At 41.0% G+C, this 24,958-nt stretch overlaps 1 pseudogene; it reads right to left on the bottom strand.

Moving 5' to 3' along the window:
- Window positions 1-16,860: 16,860 nt before the first annotated feature.
- LOC132522447 (dihydrolipoyl dehydrogenase, mitochondrial-like) lies at window positions 16,861-18,235 on the bottom strand (annotated as a pseudogene).
- Between the last annotated feature and the right edge of the window lie 6,723 nt (window positions 18,236-24,958).

The following is a 24,958-nucleotide window of genomic DNA, read 5'->3' as shown; positions in this document are numbered from 1 at the left end:
TCAATTCAGTAAGTCATTCTGAAACTGATATCTGGACCTGGAATGGACCTATGAGAACATGCAGTAGAATTGCATTTTCCAGAGCTCAGGTTTCCAGACTCCCAACCCAGAGTTCTTTTCTGGATCCCACAAAGGAGATGACACAGACCCCGCTTAAGCTTACACTCTAGTCAGAGAGCAAGACTTACAGAAGACAACTTCACCTTGGTTGTCAAAGCAAATTGTACAAATACAGCAGAACATCAAATGGAATGCCATCAACAGTAAGAACTACAGGAGGAACCCCGAGTGCGCTCTGTTTCTGTGATCTCTTTTACTTTTCACAATTCTTGGGAGAAATCATCTTTCGCCTTGCCTCATTGCTCCACATGGAGGAAATCCCATCAGAATGACATGCCTGCATTAGAAGAGAGTTATCTGACTGGTGGATAGCCAGGATCCTACAGACAATGGTGCAAGTTCCTTGGTTGGATAAAATTAACCTATTTAAAATCTGCAAGGCTACAACCACTGGAGATTCATCCTCTTCCCTCTCTGCCAGACCAGTACAAGGCAGTGACCCCAGACAAGTTCATCTGCTCAGGGGGCTGGCGCCATCCTTCAGATGATGGTGCGGGCACAGATGATTCACCAGCCCTGCCCTTTTGGCCACAGGCTTAAATCCATGTTCTCCAATCTGCTGCCACTTTCATCTCTATCTTTCTCCTGTGTCTTATTTTTCAGTTGCTCTAGAATTCCACAGGGGAAGAAAGAGGTGTTATTATTTACTGATCTCTTAAAACTCCCCCAATATAAAGCACCCACTTTCTTCTTCATTTAAAACCCAGCAACAATCATGGTTTATTCCTGAGTCAAAGGAACTCAACATAAACCTTCTTTATAATACTATAGTTTGCATCATAAATGCTCAGCAATGATTTGCCGAGGTCTACCTTTTAAAAACATGTGACTGCTTTTCCTTGGGCTCGTGGCTGTTTATTTGACTGTAGTAGGGGTCTGTGGTGGCCTGTATCACAGCCCCCCACCCCTCTGATCTCAGCCACGGCAGAGGTGGAGTGTTCCTTGGGAGCTCAGACCCTCCCACCTCAGGCAGATGTCCTGTATTGCTCCTTTTTCAACCTCAGAGCCCTCTCCCAACCTGCAAGCAGAGCCTGGAATTGTGGAGAGTCAGTGTTTGCAGGGGCAACCCTCAGGCAATGAAGGAGAGGAGTCCATGAGTGAATAAATGCTCCAGATGCCTGTCATTTGCATGGACAATTCTGGGAGGTATTGGGAACACTTCTCAGGAGGTCCCAGTGGAACTGAACGCCTTTTTCCCACAGAAGTGATGGATTATACACCCTCTCATTAGCATTTCCTCTTTCCTCTCTCTGTTCTCTCACTCCTGCTTCCAGGGATTACCTGTCAATTAAACCACCTGCAGTCAAATTCTGGCTCTGCCTTTGGGGAGACCCAACATGGAGCAATGACGTGAAGCAATGACATGAAGCAATGACAAAAGAGGATATAATCTGTCCAGGAGGAGCAGACTCCTCCTCCCTTGTGGTAGATGATCCCCCTCAACCTACCCGACACACAAAACACACACCAACGCACACCACCCCATGTGTGTACATACACACTCAGGAATAGGTGTGCACACACACTCACCGAGACATACACAGAGACACACATACACAGACACACACAGTGACACAAACACAGACACAGACACATATACACAGAGACATACACACACAGAGACACACAGAAACATACCCAGACACACACACAGAGCAGGCCCCGGTCATTGTCTCAGGTCAGGTTTTGTGTCACTACCTAAGGGTAAAAAGAGAGATCATCTCACCATCAAAACCATGCCTCTGAATGCTGGCCTTCCTTCACAGCCTGGGCTTATCTAGCTATCTTCTTAATTTGTCTTGTTCACTACAACCAAGCAACTTGTTCGAGTGCAAGACAACATCTTACAACACTGAGAAAATGTCAAGGTCTTAGTTGAGCTGAAGTACAATACAGTTTCAAGTTCCTGTGATGGCTTATCCTTACTTGGAACAGTTAAACTATATATAAAAGTTTGTATATATTTGCTATCGTTTGCCCATTTTAGCCAATAGGCCTTTTCTTTTAGATCCTGACTCCTAAGTTTTTCGTAGACCACCTTCGTTCTTTTTTGGGGTTATTGCTATTGAGTTCCCCTTGGGGTTTTTTGGAGGAACGCTGTTTTCTTTCTACTTGGGTTCCAGGACTGTTCCTTGAGGTGCAGGATAAAACAATTACTTTGGAAGCAGCTTTCCACACAGTCTTTCCTGCTGTCTCACTGTAGCTGCAGCCTAGAATCCTACTCCTTTTGTATCCCCATAGATGTTTTATTCTCTTAGAGTTTCCGTATTTGGGGTCCTGTGACAGGTTGGGGTCCCCAGAAGCATACACTGAAAGTACCATACAATACCTTTTGAAGGGAATGTTCACAAGATCAACAGCTGGGGTAGGAGTAAGGCACAGCAGCAAAACTAGACAGAGGGAGAAATGGGGTGCAGCACAGGTGCAACAAGGCCTTATCCCACAAAGAGTCCTGAAACTAGGAAGCCTCTTTGGGATCCTTCTGAGTTGCGGCAAAAAGCTGGCCTTCAAGATATGGAAGCATCCTAAGGGTTCATCAAGAGATGAACAGATAAAGAAGATGTGGCATGTATATATACACACAGTGCAATACTACTCAGCCCCACAATAGAATGAAATTTTGCCATTTGCAACAACATGGATGGATTTGGAGTGTATCACGCTTAGTGAAATAAGTCAGACAGAGAAAGACAACTACTGTATGTTATCACTTATTTGTGGAATCTAAAAAATAAAACAAACTAGTGAATATAACAAAAAAGAAACAGACACAGATATAGAGAACAAACTAGTAGTTATTGGTGGGGAGAAGGAAGCGGGGAGGGGCAAGATAGGGGTAGAGGATTAAGAGATACAAAGTACTATGTATAAAGTAAATAAACTAGGATATATTGTATAGCACAGGAAATATAGCCATGTTTTATAACTTTAAATGGAGTATAACCTTTAAAATTGTTATTCACTATGCTGTTCACCTGAAACTAATATAATATTGTAAATCAATTATATCTCAATTAAAAAAAAAAAAGCTTGATTACCTCCTTGGGGACCAGTCCTTGGATGCTGGCTGCTCAGGGAAGAGATAGTGACCTTGGGCATGGAAGGGTGACTCAGGCCAGGCAATTCCTAAAGAGAACTGACAGCTGAGGGCTGTTGGCTGCCAACATTCCCAGCAGCTGAAGAAATAGATCCTTCAGCACCAAAGGAATGGGGTAGGGATCTGGGAAACACAGTGCAACATCCACAATTCCTCAACCTTTCTCTCCTTATTCCTTCACGAGTCATCCCTCATCCTCTAAGTCCCTGACGCTCAGCTCTGTCTAGAAACCTTCTGCGTGAAAATCAAAGATCTAGCAATGTCTTAAAAAACAACAACAAAAAGCCCTATAAAAATTGTGGCACAAGGTAGTCCAATTTCTTACAAAGGATAAATTGAAACATCGAATCTTTTTTTATTTTTGTAAGTGAAGGTTTATGTTTCAAAATATATTTCTGAAAACTAAGACCTTCTTTTCCAGATACGCTAAATTTTGTGAATTCTGTAGGAAATGGAAACTTTGTTTTAAAAATAAACGTTGAAGCAATTTAAAAATAAAGAAGACCTTCCTTTTGAAATGATGCTAAAAGTTAAGCAAGCCCACGGGCACTATGAACCAAACTTCCTAAGAGTTTAACATTTAAAAAGATTGCAATAACAGATGTCCTAGAGTATGTGGTAAGATTCTTCAGTAGTTTAGGGAATACCGAGCAGACGTCTGGTTAGAAATTTACACGTTTTTTTCCTGAATTTAAAATACATTCCAAGGTCCTTCAGACATTATAAAATCAAGTGCAAGCCCATTTGGAGGTTCAAACAACTCAATATTAAGTCACTGTTACGACCTGAGCTGTATACTCCCCCAGCCCCCCAAAATAAGATATATTGAAATGCTAATCCCCAGTACTTTGGAGATAGGATCTTTACGGAGGTAATCAAGTTAAAACGAGGTAATTAGGGTGGTCCCTAATCCCATACGATTGGTGTCCTCATAAAATGCAGATCTTTGGACACAGAGACAAGACACACATAGAGGGAAGACAATGTGAAGACACAGGAAGAAAGCCATCTGCAAGCCAAGGAACGCCTGAGGCACTCAGAAGCCAAGAGAGAGGACACAGAACAGATTCTCCCTCACGGCCTTCAGAGGGAACCAGCCCAGCAGACACCGTGATCTCAGGCTTTGATCTCAGACTTCAAGCCGCCAGAACTGAGACAATGAATTTCTATTGTTTAAGCCTCTCAATGGTGGTACTTTATTACTGTAGCCCCAGGAAGCCTGGGCTTCTGACAACACCTTCTTCATTCAGATCACACTATCGTCCATGAAGGCAGCAGAAGTTAGGGGGACTTGATCTCTGTTCAATCATTCGGGCAAGTTACTTAATTTTCTGAGCCTATTTTCTCATACGTAACATAAGAACATTAATAATGCTGACTATATTCTTTTGAGTATTAAGCAAGCTAAAATAGATAAGACCCTTCTTTTCTAGGTGCATATAAATTCAAGGGCACCACGTACAGCCTATTGACCATCTTCCAATGAATGTTTATAAGTCTAGTGGTGGGTAGTCTGACCCTTGTAATTTTTATGCCCCTTAGAGATTCAAGTTCAGCATCACATCCTCTGTCCATTAGTGCCCATTGTTAATATTGCTGTTAACTCTTCTTATTAATTTTCAATGATCAAAGTCTCCTGGAACAAAACAATGAATTATCTGTATGTACTGAGGAAGTCATAAACCAGAAAGACAACCTTAGAGCAAGCACCCAGCCTTTCTTGACATGCCATTGTGAATCAGTCTGGGGACACCATAGACTAATTAGCATTATGAGTCAAGGCCAAGGAGTCACCCAGCCAGAGACCAGCTTCCAGTCTCATTTTAGGCAGAAATGTACACGGGGCTGGGTCTTAGTTCCCCCCAACCAGGGATTGAACCCGCGGCCCCTGCAGTAGGACTGCGGAGTTTTAACCACTGGACGGCCAGGAAAGTCCCTCCATGCAATTTTTAACCAGATAATCACCCTTGGTTTGTATGGCACAGACTCTTTCAAATAATACCCCAATCTTACAAAACTACATAGAGATGATCTTTGGACTACTGTTTAGATTTGACTATCTGAATTATTTTCTTGCATTGATAGAGGTAAGTAAATGTTGATTAAATCACAAGATACCATTTCACACTTATTAGGATGGCTATAATAAAAAAATGCGGGAAATAGCAAGTGTTGGTGAGGATATGGAGATATTGGAACCCTTGTGCATTGCTGGTAGACATGTACAGGTGCAGTGCTGTGGAAAGCAGTTTGGTAGATTCTCAAAAGAGTTTAACATAGAATTGCTGTATGACCCAATAATTCCACTCCTAGGTATTTTCCCAAAAGAATTGAAAGCAGGGACTCAGACAGATACATGTGCACCAATCTTCACTGCAACATCATTCACAACAGCCAAAGGGATGGAAACAACCCAAGTGTACATCAGCAGATGAGTGGGTAACAAAATGCCGTATAGGCATACAATGGAATATTTGTAGAAAGAAATGAAGTTCTTAATTATTAGAGAAATGCAGATCAAAACTACAATGACGTATCATCTCACACCAGTCAGAATGGGCATCATCAGAAAATCTACAAACGACAAATGCTGGAGAGGGTGTGGAGAAAAGGCAACCCTCTTGCACTGTTGGTGGGAATGTAAATTGATACAGCCACTATGGAGAACAGTACGGAGGTACCTTAAAAAACTAAAAATAGAATTACCATATGACCCAGCAATCCCACTACTGGGCATATACCCAGAGAAAACCATAATTCAAAAAGACACATGCACCCCAATGTTCATTGCAGCACTATTTACAATAGCCAGGTCATGGAAGCAACCTAAATGTCCATCGACAGGCAAATGGATAAAGAAGTTGTGGTACATATATACAATGGAATATTACTCAGCCATAAAAAAGAAACAAAATTGGGTCATTTGTTGAGACGTGGATGGATCTAGAGACTGTCATACAGAGTGAAGTAAGTCAGAAAGAGAAAAACAAATATCATGCGTATATGTAGAACCTAGAAAAATGGTACAGATGAACCAGTTTTCAGGGTAGAAATTGAGACACAGATGTAGAGAACAAACGTATGGACACCAAGGGTGGAAAGTGGCACAGGGGAGGAAGGTGGTGGTGTGATGAATTGGGAGATTGGGATTGACATATATACACTAATATGTATAAAATGGATAACTAATAAGAACCTTCTGTATAAAAAAATAAAATAAAATTCAAATATTCAAAAAAAAAAAGAAATGAAGTTCTGATACATGTTACAGCATGGATAAACCTTGAAAAAGTTATAGTAAGTAAAATAAGCCAGACATAAAAGGAAAAAATGTGACTCCATTTACATGAAATATCAAGAACAGGCAAATTCATAGGCTCAAAAAGTAGAGTAGAGGTTACCAGGGGCAGGGGGTGGGAGATAAAGGGAGTTAATTGCTTAATGGGTACCAGAGTTTCTATCTGGAGTGACAGTGTTAACAGATAGTGGTGATGGTTGCACAACAGTGTACATGTAATTAATGTCACTGAATTAGACACTTAAAAATAGCAAATCTTATGTTGTATATGTTATATTTTACTACAATAAAATAAAAAGAAAAAAGGTCGATTACATAACCATTCTATTCTTTTCATGTGAAACCAGGGGCTCTATACATTGATGATCCTATTTCATCCTCACACAATGTTATGAGGCAAGGATCACTGTCTCCATCTGACAACTAAGAAAACTAAGGCTCAGAGAGGGGCTCGTGGCCAAATAACTACTACCTGAAGAGCCGGGACTGCACTGAAGTCTGAGGGCTTCCTTGGTGCTAAGTAGATGATACCTAAATTTTTCTACTTATGATCTATCAAGAGGTCCAAACATAAATATCCATTCCTTCTTTACAGTATCAGATCCAGGTTAGTAGTGGAGACAGTCCCTTTGGGCCCCATAAAGAAGCATTTCCTGCCTCTGAAGGGAAATTGAGCAGTTTTCTCAAATCCAGTTGATTATTTGTAAAGATAAGGTTTGCCTTGAAAGCGTCACTGGAATCTTTTATGTATTTGTGATCTCAGTTGTCTGGAAGACAGCCAAGGATCCAGAAGTGAGGAAAAATCACCTATTAACAACCTATAGGAGAGCAGAAATGAAGCAAATGACGTTCAGCTGGCTACGATGTTGACGCTGCAGCCTTTCTGCATATTTTTGCAAAGGCTTCTCTTACCCCAGCTTCCCATCTGCAGCTTTAGCAGAGAGGAGCTGGAGCGGGGAAGGGAAAGAGACAGTTTCTCCAAAGAGAATGAAAGGGGCTTTCCTGGTGGTCCAGCAGTTAAGACTCTGCGCTCCCAATGCAGGAGGCCCGGGTGCCATCCCTGGTCAGGGAACTAGATCCCACATGCCACAACTAAAAATCCTGTGTGCTGCGACGAAGATCCCACGTGCCCCAACTAAGACCCGGTGCAGGCAAATAAGTAAATAAATATTAAAAAAAAAAAGAAGAAGAAAAAAAAGAGGATTGCAAATGACTCTGAAGAAGAGAATCTCCCCTTCCTGGTGAGGTGGACATCATCACTGCTCCCTTCCATGTCTGGTCCTTTCATCTTCGTCTCCTTCTTGACTCCTCTTTATCTATTGAAATTTTAGGTGTTGGTGGTGCTCAGGATTCTGTCCTGGCAACTTCTCTTTTCATATTATACCCTCGCCTTGAATGACCCATACACAAACATGGCTTCAGCTACACCTGGTCCCTGATGATATCTGCTTCAGCCATGTTGGCTCTCCTGAAATTGGGACCCTTGTATCCATTACACATCTCCAACTGGATGTCCCTAACTGTATTTATACACTTCCTCTGAAACCTCAGTTTCTGTTGGAATGACAGCATGAAGCAACCAGTCACCCAAACCAGAAACCAGGGAACCCTTCCAGACTCTCTTCTCCTCTCTCTTCTTTTACTTCATGCTCCTTAGTTTTTCTGTCTTATCAACTCTATCTCCTGTATGTAGTTAATCCAATCCCTCTTTTCCACCCCACAGTGTTTTTTGTTTTTTTTTTTAATTATTTATTTATTTTTATTTTTTGGCTGTGTTGGGTCTTCGTTTCTGTGCGAGGGCTTTCTCTAGTTGCAGCAAGCTAGGGCCGCTCTTCATCGCGGTGCGCGGGCCTCTCACTATCGCGGTCTCTCTTGTTGTGGAGCACAGGTTCCAGATGCGCAGGCTCAGTAGTTGTGGCTCATGGGCCTAGTTGCTCCACGGCATGTGGGATCTTCCCAGACCAGGGCTCGAACCCTTGTCCCTTGCATTGGCAGGCAGATTCTCAACCTCTGCGCAACCAGGGAAGCCCTCACAGTGTTTTGTTTTTGTTTAATGTCTTTATTGGAGTATAATTGCTTTACAATGTTGTCTTAGTTTCTGCTATATAACAAAGTGAATCAGCTATACGTATACATATATCCCCATATCCCCTCCCTCTTGCGTCTCCCCCCCACCCTCCCTATCCCACTCCTCTAGGTGGTCACAAAGCACCGAGCTGATCTCCATGTGCTATGTGGCTCCTTCCTACTACCTATCTATTTTACATTTGGTAGTGTATATATGTGAAAGCTACTCTCTCACTTCGTCCCAGCTTCCCCTTCCCTGTCCCTGTGTCCTCAAGTCCACTCTCTACTTCTGCGTCTTTATTCCTCTCCTGCCCCTAGGTTCATCAGAACCATTTTTTTTTAAGATTATATATATATATATGTGTTAGCATACGGTATTTGTTTTTCTCTTTCTGACTTACTTCACTCTGTATGATAGACTCTAGGTCCATCCACTTCACTACAAGTAACTCATTTTCGTTTCTTTTTATTGCTTAGTAATATTCCATTGTATATATGTGCCATATCTTCTTTATCCATTTATCTGTCAGTGGACACTTAGGTTGCTTCCATGTCCTGGCTATTGTAAATAGTGCTGCAATGAATATTGTGGTATGTGACTCGTTTTGAATTATGGTTTTCTCAGGGTATATGCTGAGCAGTGGGATTGCTGGATCGTATGGTAATTCTATTTTTAGTTTTTTAAGGAACCTCCATACTGTTCTCCATAGTGGCTGTATCAATTTACATTCCCACCAACAGTGCAAGAGGGTTCCCTTTTCTCCACACCCGCTCCAGCATTTATTGTTTGTAGATTTTTTTTTTTTTATTGCAGTACACGGGCCTCTGACTGTTGTGGCCTCTCCCGTTGCAGAGCACAGGCTTCGGACGCGCAGGCTCAGTGGCCATGGCTCATGGGCCCAGCCGCTCCGCGGCATGTGGGATCTTCCGGGACCGGGGCACGAACCCGTGTCCCCTGCATCGGCAGGCGGACTCTCAACCACTGCGCCACCAGGGAAGCCCTGTAGATTTTTTGATGATGGGCATTCTAACTGGTGTGAGGTGATACCTCATGGTAGTTTTGATTTGCATTTCTCTAATGATTAGTGATGTTGAGCAACCTTTCATGTGTTTGTTGGCAATCTGTATATCTTCTTTGGAGAAATGTCTATTTAGATATTCTGCCCATTTTTGAATTGTGTGGTTTGATTTTATGATATTGAGCTGCATGAGCTGCTTGTCTATTTTGGAGATTAATCCTTGGTCAGTTGCATCATTTGCAAATATTTTCTCCCATTCTGAGGGCTGTCTTTTCATCTTGTTTATGGTTTCATTTGCTGTGCAAAAGCTTTTTTTTTTTTTTTTTTTTTTTTTTTTTTGGGGTACGCGGGCCTCTCACTGCCGCGGCCTCTCCCGTTGCGGAGCACAGGCTCCGGACGCGCAGGCCCAGCGGCCATGGCTCACGGGACCAGCCGCTCCGCGGCATGTGGGGTCTTCCCGGACCGGGGCACGAACCCGTGTCCCCTGCATCAGCAGGCGGACTCTCAACCACTGCGCCACCAGGGAAGCCCAGTGCGCCACCAGGGAAGCCCTGTGCAAAAGCTTTTAAGTTTCATTAGGTCCCATTTGTTTACTTTTGTTTTTATTTCCATTTCTCTAGGAGGTGGGTCAAAAAGGATCTCTCTGTGATTTATGTCATAGAGTGCTCTGCCTATGTTTTCCTCTAAGAGTTTTATAGTGTCTGGTCTTAAATTTAGGTCTTTAATCCATTTTGAGTTTATTTTTGTGTATGGTGTTAGGGAGTGTTCTAATTTCATTCTTTCACATGTGGCTGTCCAGTTTTCCCAGCGCCACTTATTGAGTGGCTCTCTTTTCTCCACTGTATATTCTTGCCTCCTTTATCAAAGATAAGGTGACCATATGTGCGTGGGTTTATCTCTGAGCTTTCTATCCTGTTTCATTGATCTGTATTTCTGTTTTTGTGCCCGAACCATACTGTCTTGATTACTGAAGCTTTGTAGTATGGTCTGAAGTTAAGGAGCCTGATTCCTCCAGCTCCAATTTTCGTTCTCAAGATTGCTTTGGGGATTCGGGGTTTTTTGTGTTTCCATACCAATTGGGCAGTTTTTTTGTTCTAGTTCTGTGAAAAATGCCATTGGTAGTTTGATAAGGATTGCACTGAATCTGTAGATTGCTTTGGGTAGTATAGTCATTTTCACAATGTTGATTCTCCAGTCCAAGCACATGGTATATCTCTCCATCTGTTTGTATCATCTTTAATTTCTTTCATCAGTGTCTTATAGTTTTCTGCATACAGGTCTTTTGTCTCCTTAGGTAGGTTTATTCCTAGGTATTTTATTCTTTTTGTTGCAGTGGTAAATGGGAGTGTTTCCTTAATTTCTCTTTCAAATTTTTCTTCATTAGTGTATAGGAATGCAAGAGTTTTCTGGGCATTAATTTTGTATCCTGAAACTTTAACAAATTCATTGATTAGCTCTAGTGGTTTTCTGGTAGCATCTTTAGGATTCTCTATGTATAGTATCATGTCATCTGCAAAACAATGACAGCTTTACTTCTTCTTTTACAGTTTGGATTCCTTTTATTTCTTTTTCTTCTCTGATTGCTGTGGCTAAAACTTCCAAAACTATGTTGAATAATAGTGGTGAGAGTGGGCATCCCTGTCTTCTTCCTGATTTTAGAGGAAATGGTTTCAGTTTCTCACCATTGAGAATGATGTTGGCTGTGCGTTTGTCATATATGGCCTTATTATGTTGAGGTAACTTCTCTCTACACCTACTTTCTGGAGAGTTTTTTTTTAATCATAAATCGGTGTTGAATTTTGTTGAAAGCTTTTTCTGCATCTATTGAGATGATCATATGGTTTTTCTCCTTCAGTTGGTTAATATGGTTTATCACATTGATTGATTTGCATATATTGAAGAATCCTTGCATTTCTGGGATAAACCCCATTTGCTCAAGGTGTATGATCCTTTGAATGTGCTGTTCGATTCTGTTTGCTAGTATTTTGTTGAGGATTTTTGCATCTATGTTCATCAGTGATATTGGTCTGTAGTTTTCTTTTTTTGTGACATCTTTGTCTGGTTTTGGTATCAGGGTGATGGTGACCTCGTAGAATGAGTTTGGGAGTGTTCCTCCCTCTGCTATATTTTGGAAGAGTTTGAGAAGGATAGGTGTTAGCTCTTCTCTAAATGTTTGATAGAATTCGCCTGTGAAGCCATCTGGTCCCGGGTTTTGTTTGTTGGAAGATTTTTAATCACAGTGTCAATTTCAGTGTTTTTGATTGGTCTGTTTATATTTCCTATTTCTTCCTGATTCAGTCTCGGAAGGTTGTGCTTTTCTAAGAATTTGCCCATTTCTTCCAGGTTGTCCATTTTATTGGCATAGACTTGCTTGAAGTAATCTCTCATGATCCTTTGTATTTCTGCAGTGTCAGTTATTACTTCTCCTTTTTCATTTCTAATTCTGTTGATTTGAGTCTTCTCCCTTTTTTTCTGATGAGTCTGGCTAGTGGTTTATCAATTTTGTTTATCTTCTCAAAGAACCAGCTTTTAGTTTTATTGATCTTTGCTATTGTTTCATTCATTTCTTTTTCATATATTTCTGATCTGATCTTTATGATTTCTTTCCTTCTGCTAATTTTGTTTTTGTTTTTTTTGTTCTTCTTTCTCTAATTGCTTTAGGTGTAAGTTGAGGTTGTTTATTTGAGATGTTTCTTGTTTCTTGAGGTAGGATTGTATTCTATAAACTTCCCTCTTAGAACTGCTTTTGTTGCATCCCATAGGTTTTGGGTCATCATGTTTTCATTGTCATTCGTTTGTAGGTATTTTTGGATTTTCTCTGATTTCTTCAGTGATCTCTTGGGTATTTAGTAATGTATTGTTTAGCCTCCATGTGTTTGTGTTTTTTTACAGTTCTTTTCCTGTAATTGATATCTAGTCTCATAGCGTTGTGTTGGAAAATGTACTTGATAAGATTTCAATTTTCTTAAATTTACCGAGGCTTGATTTGACCTAAGAATGATCTATTCTGGAGAATGTTCCATGAGCACTTGAGAAGAAAGTGTATTCTGTTGTTTTTGGATGGAATGTCCTATAAATATCAATTAAGTCCATCTTGTTTAAAGTGTCTTTGAAGCTTGTGTTTCCTTATTTATTTTCATTTTGGATCACCTGTCCATTGGTGAAATTGGGGTGTTAACGTCCCCTATTATGATTGTGTTACTGTTGATTTCCCCTTTTATGGCTGTTAGCATTTGCCTTATGTACTGTGGTGTTCCTATTTGGGTGCATAAATATTTACAATTGTTATATCTTCTTCTTGGATTGATCCCTTGATCATTATGTAGTGTCCTTCTTTGTCTCTTGTTATAGTCTTTATTTTAAAGTCTATTTTATCTGATATGAGAATTGCTACTCCAGCTTTCTTTTGATTTCCATTTGCATGGAATATCTTTTTCCATCCTTTCACTTTCAGTCTGTATGTGTTCCTAGGTCTGCTATGGGTTTCTTGTAGACAGCATATATATGGGTCTTGTTTTTGTATCCATTCAGTCAGTATATGTCTTTTGGTTGGAGCATTTAATCCATTTACATTTAAGGTAATTATCAACATTTATGTTCCTGTTACCATTTCTTAATTGTTTTGGGTTTGTTTTTGTAGGTCTTTTCCTTCTCTTGTGTTTCCTGCCTAGAGAAGTTCCTTTAGCATTTGTTGTAAAGCTGGTTTTGTGGTGCTGAATTCTCTTAGCTTTTGCTTGTCTGTAAAGATTTTAATTTCTCCATCGAAACTGAATGAGAACTGTGCTGGGTAGAGTAATCTTAGTTGTAGTTGTTTCCCTTTCATCACTTTAAATATGTCCTGCCACTCCCTTCTGGCTTGCAGAGTTTCTGCTGATAGATCAGCTGTTAACCTTATGGGGATTCCCTTGTATGTTATTTGTTGCTTTTCCCTTGCTGCTTTTATTTTTTTATTTTATTATTTATTTATTTTTTTAAAATAATAAATGTATTTATTTTTGGCTGTGTTGGGTCTTCGTTGCTGTATGCGGGCTTTTCTCTAGTTGCGGCGAGCGGGGGCTACTCTTTTTTGTGGTGCGCAAGCTTCTCATTGCGGTGGCTTCTCTTGCTGTGGAGCATGGACTCTAGGCACGAGGGCTTCAGTAGTTGTGGCATGTGGGCTCAGTAGTTGTGGCTCGTGGGCCCTAGAGCGCAGGCTCAGTAGTTGTGGCACATGGGCTTAGTTGCTCCGTGGCATGTGGGATCTTCCTGAACCAGGGTTTGAACCCGTGTCCCCTGCATTGGCAGGCAGATTCTCAACCACTGCGCCACCAGGGAAGCCCTTCCTTGCTGCTTTTAATATTTTTTCTTGGTGTTTAATTTTTGATAGTTTGATTAATATGTGTCTTGGTGTGTTTCTCCTTGGATTTATCCTGTATGGGACTCTCTGTGCTTCCCAGACTTGATTGACTATTTCCTTTCTCATGTTAGGGAAGTTCTCAACTATAATCTCTTCAAATATTTTCTCAGTCCCTTTCTTTTTCTCTTCTTCTTCTGGGATCCCTATAATTCGAATGTTGGTGCATTTAATGTTGTCCCAGAGGTCTCTGAGACTGTCCTCAATTCTTTTCATTCTTTTTTCTTTATTCTACTCTGTGGTAGTTATTTCCACTATTTTATCTTCCAGGTCACTTATCCATTCTTCTGCCTCAGTTATTCTGCTATTGATGCCTTCTAGAGAATTTTTAATTTCATTTATTGTGTTGTTCATCACTGTTTGTTTGCTCTTTAGTTCTTCTAGGTCCTTGTTAAACATTTCTTGTATTTTCTCCATTCAATTTCCAAGATCTTGGATCATCTTTACTCTCATTACTCTGAATTCTTTTTCAGATTGACTGCCTATTTCCTCTTCATTTGTTTGGTCTGGTGGGTTTTTACCTTGGTCCTTCATCTGCTGCATATTTCTCTGTCTTCTCATTTTGCTTAACTTACTGTGTTTGTGGTCTCCTTTTCACAGACTGCAGGTTTGTATTTCCCATTGTTTTTCTGTGTCTGCCCCCAGTGGGTAAGTTTGGTTCAGTGGGCTGTGTAGGCTCCCTGGTGGAGGGGACTGGTGACTGTGTTTTGGTGGGTGGGGCTGGATCTCGTCTATCTGGTGGGTAGAGCTGTGTCCAGTGGTGTGCTTTATGTTGTCTGTGAAATTAGTATGATTTTAGGCAGCCTCTCTGCTAATAGGTGGGGTTTTGTTCCTGTCTTCCTAGTTGTTTGGCATGGGGCGTCCAGCCCTTGGAGCTTGCTGGCCTTTGGGTGGAGCTGCATCTTAGTGTTGAGACAGAGATCTCTAGGAGAGCTTTAGCTGATTGATATTACGTGGAGCTGGGTGGTCTCTGGTGGTCCAATGTCCTTAACTCGGCTCTTCCACCTCAGGGGCTCAGGCTTGACACCAGGCTACAGTACCAAGACCCTGTCAGCCACACGGCCAGGTATGTAGGGAGTTTCTTGCCTTTTGGGAAGTCTGAGGTCTTCTGCTAGTGTTCAGTAGGTGTTCTGTAGGAGCTGTTCCACATGTGGATGTATTTTTGATGTATTTGTGGGGAGGAAGGTGATCTCCACGTCTTACTCCTCTGCCATCTTGAAGGTCCCCTCCACCCCACCGTATTTTGCTTAATTCCTCCTTGTCAACACCTGCCAGGACCATCCTGTATTTGACTCCCTACCTCCCGTCTCATTCCTCTGCAATCTGCCCTCCAGGGAGTGATTAAACAAACAAACAAAACCATAGTTGGTCATATTTTTCTTCTGCCTAAAAGCTTTCAATGGCTAATGCTTGCTTGCAAAATAAATTTCAAACATCCAGACTTGGCATGGCCGACAAGTTCATTTGTGTTCCTTACAGCCTTGTCTCAGGCCACTTTCCTACACACACCCCGAGCTGTAGTTCACCTGGCCTACTTGTAATTCCAAAAATGTGCCACAGTTCACCTTGCCTTTGTGCTCAGGTATATACTGTTTTCTCCACCTAGAACATCCATCCACTTCCTCGTCCTCCACCTCTCTGCATAACCCTTACGTGTTCTTAGGGACTTAGCTAGACTGTCATCTTCTCTTGGAAGCATGTCCTGACTGCCCTGAGCTGACTTGGAGTCTTCTCTTTTATAGTCTTCCCTTATCAGCCTGTCTCAATATTGATTTTCTCATATGGTACCCTTACCAGGCTAATTATCGCAGGCAGGATCTGGGTCCAGCACGTGTGTGATACATAGGAGGGATAAAAGGTATGTTGAATGAATGCTCCCTGCCTGGAAAATTATTCTTTCTCAGCCCAAGTCATAGGGGGTTGATAGATAACTCCTCCCAGCATTGACAGTAATGCTCTGAGGGCTCCCTGAGACTCCAGGGTTGGAGAGAAAAGACCAGTTGTTTGAGACCTGAAAGTCAGAGCCTGTTAGACAGACATTAGAGATATAAAAAGAACAGTAATGATAATGAAACTGGATTATTTGGTGTGGCTACTTGTCAGGGAAACTGGTAGACATCTCTTGTTGGTGACTTCTGGCAATGTTTTCCCTTTCTTTTTTTCCTTTTTTTTTTTTTTGAATATTTAAGACATGTTTATTTCCATAGCTTCATTTCCCACTGCAATACATTGCTTCTCCATTTAATATATGAATTTTGTATATATACTGCCTTACTTTGGTCAACTATATAACTATACTTCAGACTGTAGACCTCAGTAGAACCTTAAAAATCTAAACACAAATTCTACCTCTAACTACCAAGACTTTGGGGATTAAAATAACTGACAGGCCATCATTTTTTATTTACATCAGTTCAGTTTATACATGTTTAACTTATTCTAATGACTGTTTCCAATGTGAAAACCAAGTTTAAAATAACTTGATCAACTTGTTTCAAACACAGCTGTTCACATACCATACTCCAGCTCCACCCATGTAAGTAAATCCTGTAACAGAGATAAAACTACTTAGCATAAATTCAGTGAAGTTGAGCCTTTCATAAACAGCATGAAAATATGAGTTGAAGAAAATTTTCCAGCATGCTACTATAAGTAGCTTTTTTTCTGCAGTATTAACACAGTAAAACAAAATATTAAATTTATTTAAAATATAGGTATGAGATTATTCCATTCTGTCCAAACCTATTAAATACCTTCCAAAAGTTTTGTAATTCAGTCCTAGAAATTTTTGGAGCTGAGAGCATTTCCTGTTCAGAAATGTTACCTCTATAAAAGCTCCCAGGAAATTTCAGAAAAATATAATCTTCTAATTTAAAAGTTGATCGAAAAAAAAAAAGTTGATCGATTTGCCAAATGATGCAGCCAGGTTTGCTTCTCTAAAAGCTTCTGGTAAGGTCGGATGTGCATGACAGACTCTAGCTATATCTTCACAGGATGCTCCATATTCCAGTGCAAGAGCAGCTTCATTTATCATTTCACCAGCACCTGGTCCTAGAATATGTGCTCCCAATACTCTGTTGATTTCTGCCCAAGTATCTTCACCATGCCATCTGTGTCAGCGTTTGTCTTAGCTCTGCTCTTAGCAGCAAGTGGGAATTTCCCAAATTTGTACTCAATAACCCTCTTCTTTCAACTGCTCTTCTGATTTGCCAACCCAAGCAACTTCAGGGTGTGTGTAAATCACCGATGGTACACAATTGTAGTCAATGTGCACAGCGCCACCAGCCATCCCTTCAACACAGATAATGCCTTCATCCACTGCTTTGTGAGCCAGCATTGGACCAGCAACCACATCGCCAATTGCATAGATATTTGGAATTTTAGTTTGGAATCTGGTATTTACTGGAATTCTACCTCTAGGATCCAGCTCAATTCCAAGCTCCTCTAGTCCCAAATTCTTAGTAAAGCGTCGTCGGCCAATGCAAACCAGGAGTACATCACAAGTGATAACTTCAGCTTTACCACCAGAAGCAGCTTCAATAGAAACATCAATTTTTCCATCTGACTTCTTAGTAGCACCAGTAACTTTGGTATTCAATTTAAAGAGAGAGATGGAGATCTCTGGTAGAGCTGTGGCTATAAGAATGTTCTTTGTATCAATTACTTGACTGCTGCCATCGGCTTTTGTAGCTGTGACATGATTTTTCCCAGTTATCTTTCCATATCCATTTACATGAGCAACCTTATTCTGTTTGAACAAGTGGGCACTTCCACCTGTTAAAGCTTTTACGGCATTACTCTTCTGCTCCATCATCTTCTCTAAATTCAAGCGAACTTCAGACATTTCAATTCTTCTAGATGTAAAATCTTTTCCATGGGCCATATGGTAATAATGAGAGTTATTCAATAAAGCCTTAGAAGGAATACAACCAACTTTCAAGCATGTTCCACCGAGTGTTTCATTCTTCTCAACGCAGACTGCCATGAAGCCTAACTGGGCAGCTTTGATAGCAGCAACATATCCTCCAGGACAAGAACCTATCACTGTTAACATCAGCATCAATTGGTTGATCTGCATAAGTTCTCAGTGGCACTGCAGAAACTCCTTGCAGACCATGAGATGTTCGATTGAAATGGCCTCTCTTAGCCAAGGAACAGTACACACGACTCCAGCTCTGCATCTTGCCGCTGGACTTTCCTTTCCGCCAAAGCTTTCAAACTCCGCCAAGCGTCTCTGCCGCCTCGCCTCCCTTTCTTTTAATAAGAGTACCTTATTACTACCTATTCCACCAACCCAATCCCTGTGTTATAGGTGGGGCTGATCCCAGGCTCCCACGCCATTGGTCGGCACATGACTTGGGCCTGTCCACTCAGAACATCCCATTCCCTTTCCCTGAGCAATTGGTTCAGAGATAGGTGCGTGACCCGCGCCAGACCAATGACACTAAACACAGGACTTTCTCTGGAGCTAAATAGAGACAGGTTTTTTTTTTGTTGTTTGGTGGAAATATAAGGTAGATGTATAAGCCTGCAGTGACTGGTTGCCAGCTTGGGCTCCATATGGGAAAAGACTTGAGAATGAAGGAGGAGTTGAGAGGCAGAAAACCAAATTGCTGCTGCTGCTGTTTGAGTGCCCAATCCAACTTTGCATTAAGCCAGGCCTGTTTTGTTTTGTTCTTCTGGTTACGTGATAAAATCATTTCCCCTTTTTGAGTAAGGTGATTCAATCTGGGTCTCTGTCGCTTGCAACCAAAAGATGTTTATTAGTACAGAAATCAGGGTAGTCAGCAAATCTAGAGAGAAAATGTGAATACAGAGGACTCTGGCTCTGTGGTCATGGAAAAAGGATGGGTTTCCTTTCATCCAAGTCATTTTACCCAGTGACCCTCTAGGCAGGTAACGGAGGAAAGAGTACCCTGGAGGGAGTGGTGGGTCTCAAACTATGGCCCAACTAGACGGGATACATCTTTTCCCCCTTTCATTTGTACTTGTCAAAAAAAAAATGTTTTTCAAATTTTATTTTGTTTTATATTTATTTTTAATTACTAAGCAAACATGAATACATTTTTCTTATAGAAATTAAACTATTTTAGAAAATGCAGAATGTCTTCTGACTTTTACTTGACCACTCCCCTCCAGAGGCTACCCTGTATTCGGCTTATATCCTTTAAACCGTATAACTCAGTATAGACACACATAAGCACATAGAAGTCTCTTTTGCGCAGTGGCTATGTGGGGATGGTGGCTGTGATTGTGTAGGTTCTGCTCACAAATGCACTAAGAGTGAAGTTGCGTTAAAAAATCCCACCTACAGAAACACCTCCCTCTAATTGTCATCCAACCCCAGGAATATCTGAAACTGCCCCTCCTGTAAATCCCTTTTATGTAGTTAAGAAGCTTTTCTAAAAGAATCTTTCTAATCTGCTATTAAAAATTTTTCTGGAAAGGAGAGAATGAGTTAAACTATATTTTTTGTCATTTTTTCTCACTCATTTTGTAAAAATTACACACGAACACATGCTTAATGTAAAAGATTAAAAATATAAAATAAATGGAAAGTGGAATAAAAGGGAAAATCTGCCCTTATCTCACGATCTCACCTCACCATTCCCCTCCCCCCTCACTACATTGTGTATTTTTCTGGTCCTTCTCTGCATTTTCATTTTATACACATAGAGCAGCAATGTATTTTAGAAAACTTTCTGTGTCAGTGTTTTAAGATTAAAAGGTTAAGTTATAAAAAACAGAGAATATGCCTTTAGTTAATGAGACACAGGATGGACAAGCTTTGATGGGGGGGAGGCAGGAAATCTAGTACAATAAGCCTGTATAGGGAGGTTGGGCTGCTGGGGTGTTGAGAGTTTGTATGGGACGAAGCACTTACTGAGGCCGTTTCAAAAGTAAACCTGACCGACTGCCCAATTTTTCCATCCTTGCTTCTCAAATCTTGGGTCTGGGAGGTTGGTTGTATTTCTGGCAATAATCGAACTTTCATTTTTTCTATTCTTTATTTTTTTTAATTTGTTTATTTTATTTATTTATTTTTGGTTGTGTTGGGTCTTCGTTGCTGCACGCAGGCTTTCTCTAGTTGTGGCAAGCGGGGGCTACCGTTCCTTGCAGTGCGCAGGCTTCTCATTGTGGTGGCTTTTCTTGTTGTGGAGCATGGGCTCTAGGTGTGCGGACTTCACTAGTTGTGGCACGTGGGCTCAGTAGTTGTGGCTCACGGGCTTAGTGGCTCCGTGGCATGTGGGATCTTCCCAGACCAGGGCTTGAACCCGTGTCCCCTGCATTGGCAGGCAGATTCTTAACCACTGCACCACCAGGGAAGTCCAATTTTTCTATTCTTAATTGCTACTTAAAGCTCAATAGTTTTTAAAAAACATAATATCTATCTTTTCCTTTCTCAGGTAAATCAAGCTGATTATCTTTTTTTTCTTTTTTATGTACCAATTTCAAGTATGGCTAACTTGAGATGGATGGTCTTTGACGAATGATTCTTGTTTTGAGTTTTGTTTTTTAAATGGTAGAAATTTCCTCTTCCTCATCCTCTCCTTCCTCTTTCTTCATTCGTCTTCCTTCTCTTCCAGTATTCAACATGTATTTTTTTTTAAGGGGTAGGGGATGAATTTTCTTTATTTCCATTTCAGACTCTCATTCAATCCAGGCTCAGTCTTATCTAACGTGCTAACTATTTTTACACTGAGGCTTAGAGAATGCTGACCACACTTCCAAAATATATTAGCATATGGACATTTGGTGTGATATAAACATACCCCCAGGATGACTGACACTACTGCCCTCTTCCCTGGGAAACAATGTAATGCTGTGGGGAAAATCATGGGCTGGGAGTCAGACAGGCCTGGGTGTGTGTCCAGGTGCTGCCCACACTTGTTTCAGGATCTCCAGGAGGTACCTGACAAAGTTTCAGTGTTTCTTCCATGAAACAGGAAAATGCTTCACAGGGGTAGTTCCTTTATTAAATAAAATAATATGTGCAAACCACTGATTCAATACACAAGTGCTATTTTTCCACCCTAACATTTTGACTTAGAGAATAGTCCAACAGAAATTTCACACCATCCATTCAGTTTACCAGGACAGGGGAGGAGAGAGTGATACAAGCAGAAGGTCTGTCTAAAAGGAAACACTGTATTATATTTCTCTTTTATTCACTCAGAAACCTGAGTTTGCCTGACCTAGTGCAGGGAGAAAAGGAAGCACTAGAAATACGATTCCTGCTTCACAGACAAGGGATGATAGAATATATGGTAAATGATTCTGTTTGTTTACTAAAGACAAAACCACAATTTCATAATAGTAACAAGCTACCTTCCTGAGCTTCAGTGAATTTCACTTTGAAATCCTTCTTTCATTTTCCTGTTTGTATACCAGGAAGTGTGTGTTGTGAATAAGCCCAAACTAGCTTAAGCTAACACACACACACACACACACACACACACACACACACACACACACACACACACACACACACACGTATTGACTTATTTTCCTAGAAAGAATGGGGGTGGGTTCAAGCACTATTAGATTTGGGGTTTCTCCCCACTGGCTCTTTCCTGAGCTGTATTGGTCTGCTTGCTGGCTTCTAAGAGAGAGTTGATCTGGACTCAGCAAACTTTAGGCTTCGATCATCCTAACTCAGCTTCCTTCTTAGGATACAGATATAAAATGCCAGGGATAGACTCCTATTGTGTCTTCCTGGATCATGTGACTGCCCTTGACCCAGTACCCAGTGACTGGATGGGGGGATAGGATGTTCTGATTGGCAGGTTGGGTCCTGTACTTCTGTGGCCAGAGTGGATAAGGTTTGGTGACCAGTAGTTCTGCCAGGAACACACAGAATGGAGAGGGGCCCTTTCCCAAAGTCACAGTTTGGTTTTCCCCAGTTCTAATTAAAGCGGTTTGTACCCAGGTGTGATAAATCAGGTACTCACTTGACCTTTAGTTAATGCTTTGATACTTCCACAATTTATACTAGTTTGAGCAATATGCTCTTAAGCAAGGTATGCCCGTATGATGGATACTAGAGTGGTGTAGTTTCTAGGTAGAAACTACCGAGAAGGTATATAAAACAGATAACATGTAAAACATATAAAAGGTTTTTTATTTGTGTATGAATCCTAGAAGTGTTTACAAGATCATTAGAAATTCAGCATAGATAAAAATAAACTAGCAAGATGCAAGTAAACAATCTTCCCCAGTATCTTTTTTAATTGGCTGTTATGGCATGGCCTTACTTCATTAAAAATTTCTAGACTAAAAACTGTGTTTACCAAGATAAATACAAATGATAAAGGTTTTCAAGAGCTGAAGGAGCAACAGAGAAAAACCAAAATGACTTCTCTTTTTTGACTTTGACCATAATTCTAAATTCTGTCCACCTGATGCTTCTACCTTTAAGAGAGTGAAAAGAGGAAAAGAAAGGATGGAAAACTGGAGGGGAGAGAAGGAAGAGAGTGGAGAGGAGGGTATTCCAGATTAATTTTTACCTTCTCAAAAGTGGGAGAGTGAGAGGTCCTGGGGCAGATGTTATTGTGTTTTGCACACCAGCTTGCTCTCCCCTCGTCTGAAGCACGTTTACTCCAAGCCCTTCCTCACTCTAAGCCTACATGCTGCCTAACATTGCTGACCACACTCTCAGCTCTGGGGATGGGCCATGGCTAACTTGAGCCAGAATGTTTTATCTCCCAACACGTAAGGGCTGTTTTAGAGGTAGCAATGGCAATTAATCCAATCATGGCCAATGCGATGCAAGATGATGTTCCCAGGATTTCTGAAAAATATAGTCGTTCTTTCTGGGCTTGATTTGGTGATTTGAGGAAGAGCTGCTTAGGGCTGGGGTGGCCGTGGAGGATGGAGTCAACCCATGAAGGAAGACAGTTCCGGAGAGGCAGAAAAACTGAGGACACATGAGTCTGGAGGAAGCTGCCCCAGAAGCCAACTCTACCTGTAGAATTTCAATGATATGACTGAATAAATGCTGTTCTTCGTGTCAATTAGTTTGAGTTGGGTTTCCGTTCCATTGAAAATGAAAATGATCTTAATTGGTTTTCTTGGAAGTGCATGAATATCATTCTTCTTTATGTTTCTTCCCCCACTGGGTCCAGCATGATGCTTTTGCATACAGTAGGTGCTCACTGAATGAATGAATGGATGCAGTGGAAGCCTCTCTGGGTTGGAAGTTAAAACCTGATCGTCTAATCCTAGTGTATGTAATAAAAAAAAAAGTGTGACTAAGCATACATCACCCACCTGTCTGTATCCCATGTTCCATTTGAGATGTGAAGGGATTGGACCAGTTCCCATACAGTTGGCCCTCAGTATCTGTGGGTTTCACTTCTGTGGGTTCAACCAATCTCGGACACTGAGGACTGACTGTATTCATTATACTACGTCATTTTATATAAGGCACTTGAGTATCCTTGGATTTTGGTGTCCACAGGGGCTGCTGGAACCAATCCCCGCAGATATTGAGGGATGACTGTATTCTAGGCCGTTATTATGCTATTTCTTTCTAATGTGGTATTACTGATAGTTTACATCCTGGGTCTGTCTTGATTTTGTTTGGTCAGTACTTTTGCTGTGCTGGTTAAATATTTTAAATCTCTCTCCACTCAAACATATTAAGTCAACAAACATTTATTGAGTGTCTGTTACCCGTCAGGCACTGTACTGGGCACTGGGTTACAGTGGAGAGTGAAATGACATGGTCTGTTGTTTTCATGCATCTTATGGTCCAGTGCTGTGCCAATGAAACAGGAAGGAAGGAGGCAGGGCACAACCTGTAAAAGAATGACGTAGCCATAGGACATGACAAAAACTGGTTAGAACCAACTAGGTCCAAGATGGCAGAAGATTCGACTTCCACTAGACCTTGAGCCTCATCATACGCTCATTGTAACATATTAGCATCTAAATGACACACCCACCAGCACAGTGACAGTTCTGAGGCTAACCATAAAAGGACAAAAAGTGGGAGGTAGCCCAAGTCCCGGAAATCCCCACCCCTTCCCCTGGAAGAGTTGGAGTAACCTTCCCACTCATTAGCCTATGAAATTACCCAGCCCATAAAAACTAACCATGCCATATTTCGGGGCCTCTCACCTCTAAGATGGCCTACACTCTGTGGAATGTGTTTCTCTCTAAATCTACTTCTTACCTATCACTTTGTCTCTCACTGAATTCTTTCTGCCATGAGACATTAAGAACCTGAGCTTCCTTAAGTCCTGAGACCAGGTGTGTGATGTCAGTTAAAAGACCAAGTCCCAATCTGAGTTATGTGGTTTCGCCAACTGCAGTAGCTGCTAACCATAGGTGGCTATCGAGGCACTTGAAAGGTGATTAGTTCAAACTGAGATGTACTGTAAGTACAAAATAAACACCAGGTTAGAAAGAGTAACCCCAGAGAATATCTGATTAATTATTTTTTATATTGATTACAAGTTGAAATGATAATACTTGAGATAGAGTTACATAAAGTATACTACTAAAATTAATTTGGCTTGTTTTCTTTGTACTTTTTAATGTGGTTACCAGAAGATTTTAAATTACATATGTGGTTCCTATTACATCCTCAGTGGATGGTACTCATCTAGAGCAGGAGACTCGTGATTCTCAAATTTTATGGTTTTCTATGAATCCTCGGAAAATCTTGTTAAAATGCAGATGTGGTTCAAGTAGGTCTGGGGTGGGGCCTGAGATTCTGCATTTTTTACAAGCAACCAGGTGACACTGATGCTGCCTTCCATGGAGAACACTTTGAGTAGACTAGATTTGAAGACTTACAAAATGGTAAATTAAATGTGGATTGAAATATATGATTGAGGAAAAAATATATAGGAATGAACTGGCTGCAGAAAGAATGACTATTAAGATAAACTAAATATCACAGAAGCAAGAACTGAAATAAATGTAGTGTGAGGACAGTTTCTCAGTCAAACTTTTAA

The sequence above is a fragment of the Lagenorhynchus albirostris genome, chromosome 6 (assembly GCF_949774975.1).
Source record: "Lagenorhynchus albirostris chromosome 6, mLagAlb1.1, whole genome shotgun sequence".
NCBI lineage: Eukaryota > Metazoa > Chordata > Mammalia > Artiodactyla > Delphinidae > Lagenorhynchus > Lagenorhynchus albirostris.
Note: the sequence above shows the minus strand (reverse complement) of the source record. Positions and strands in the feature narration are given on the sequence as shown.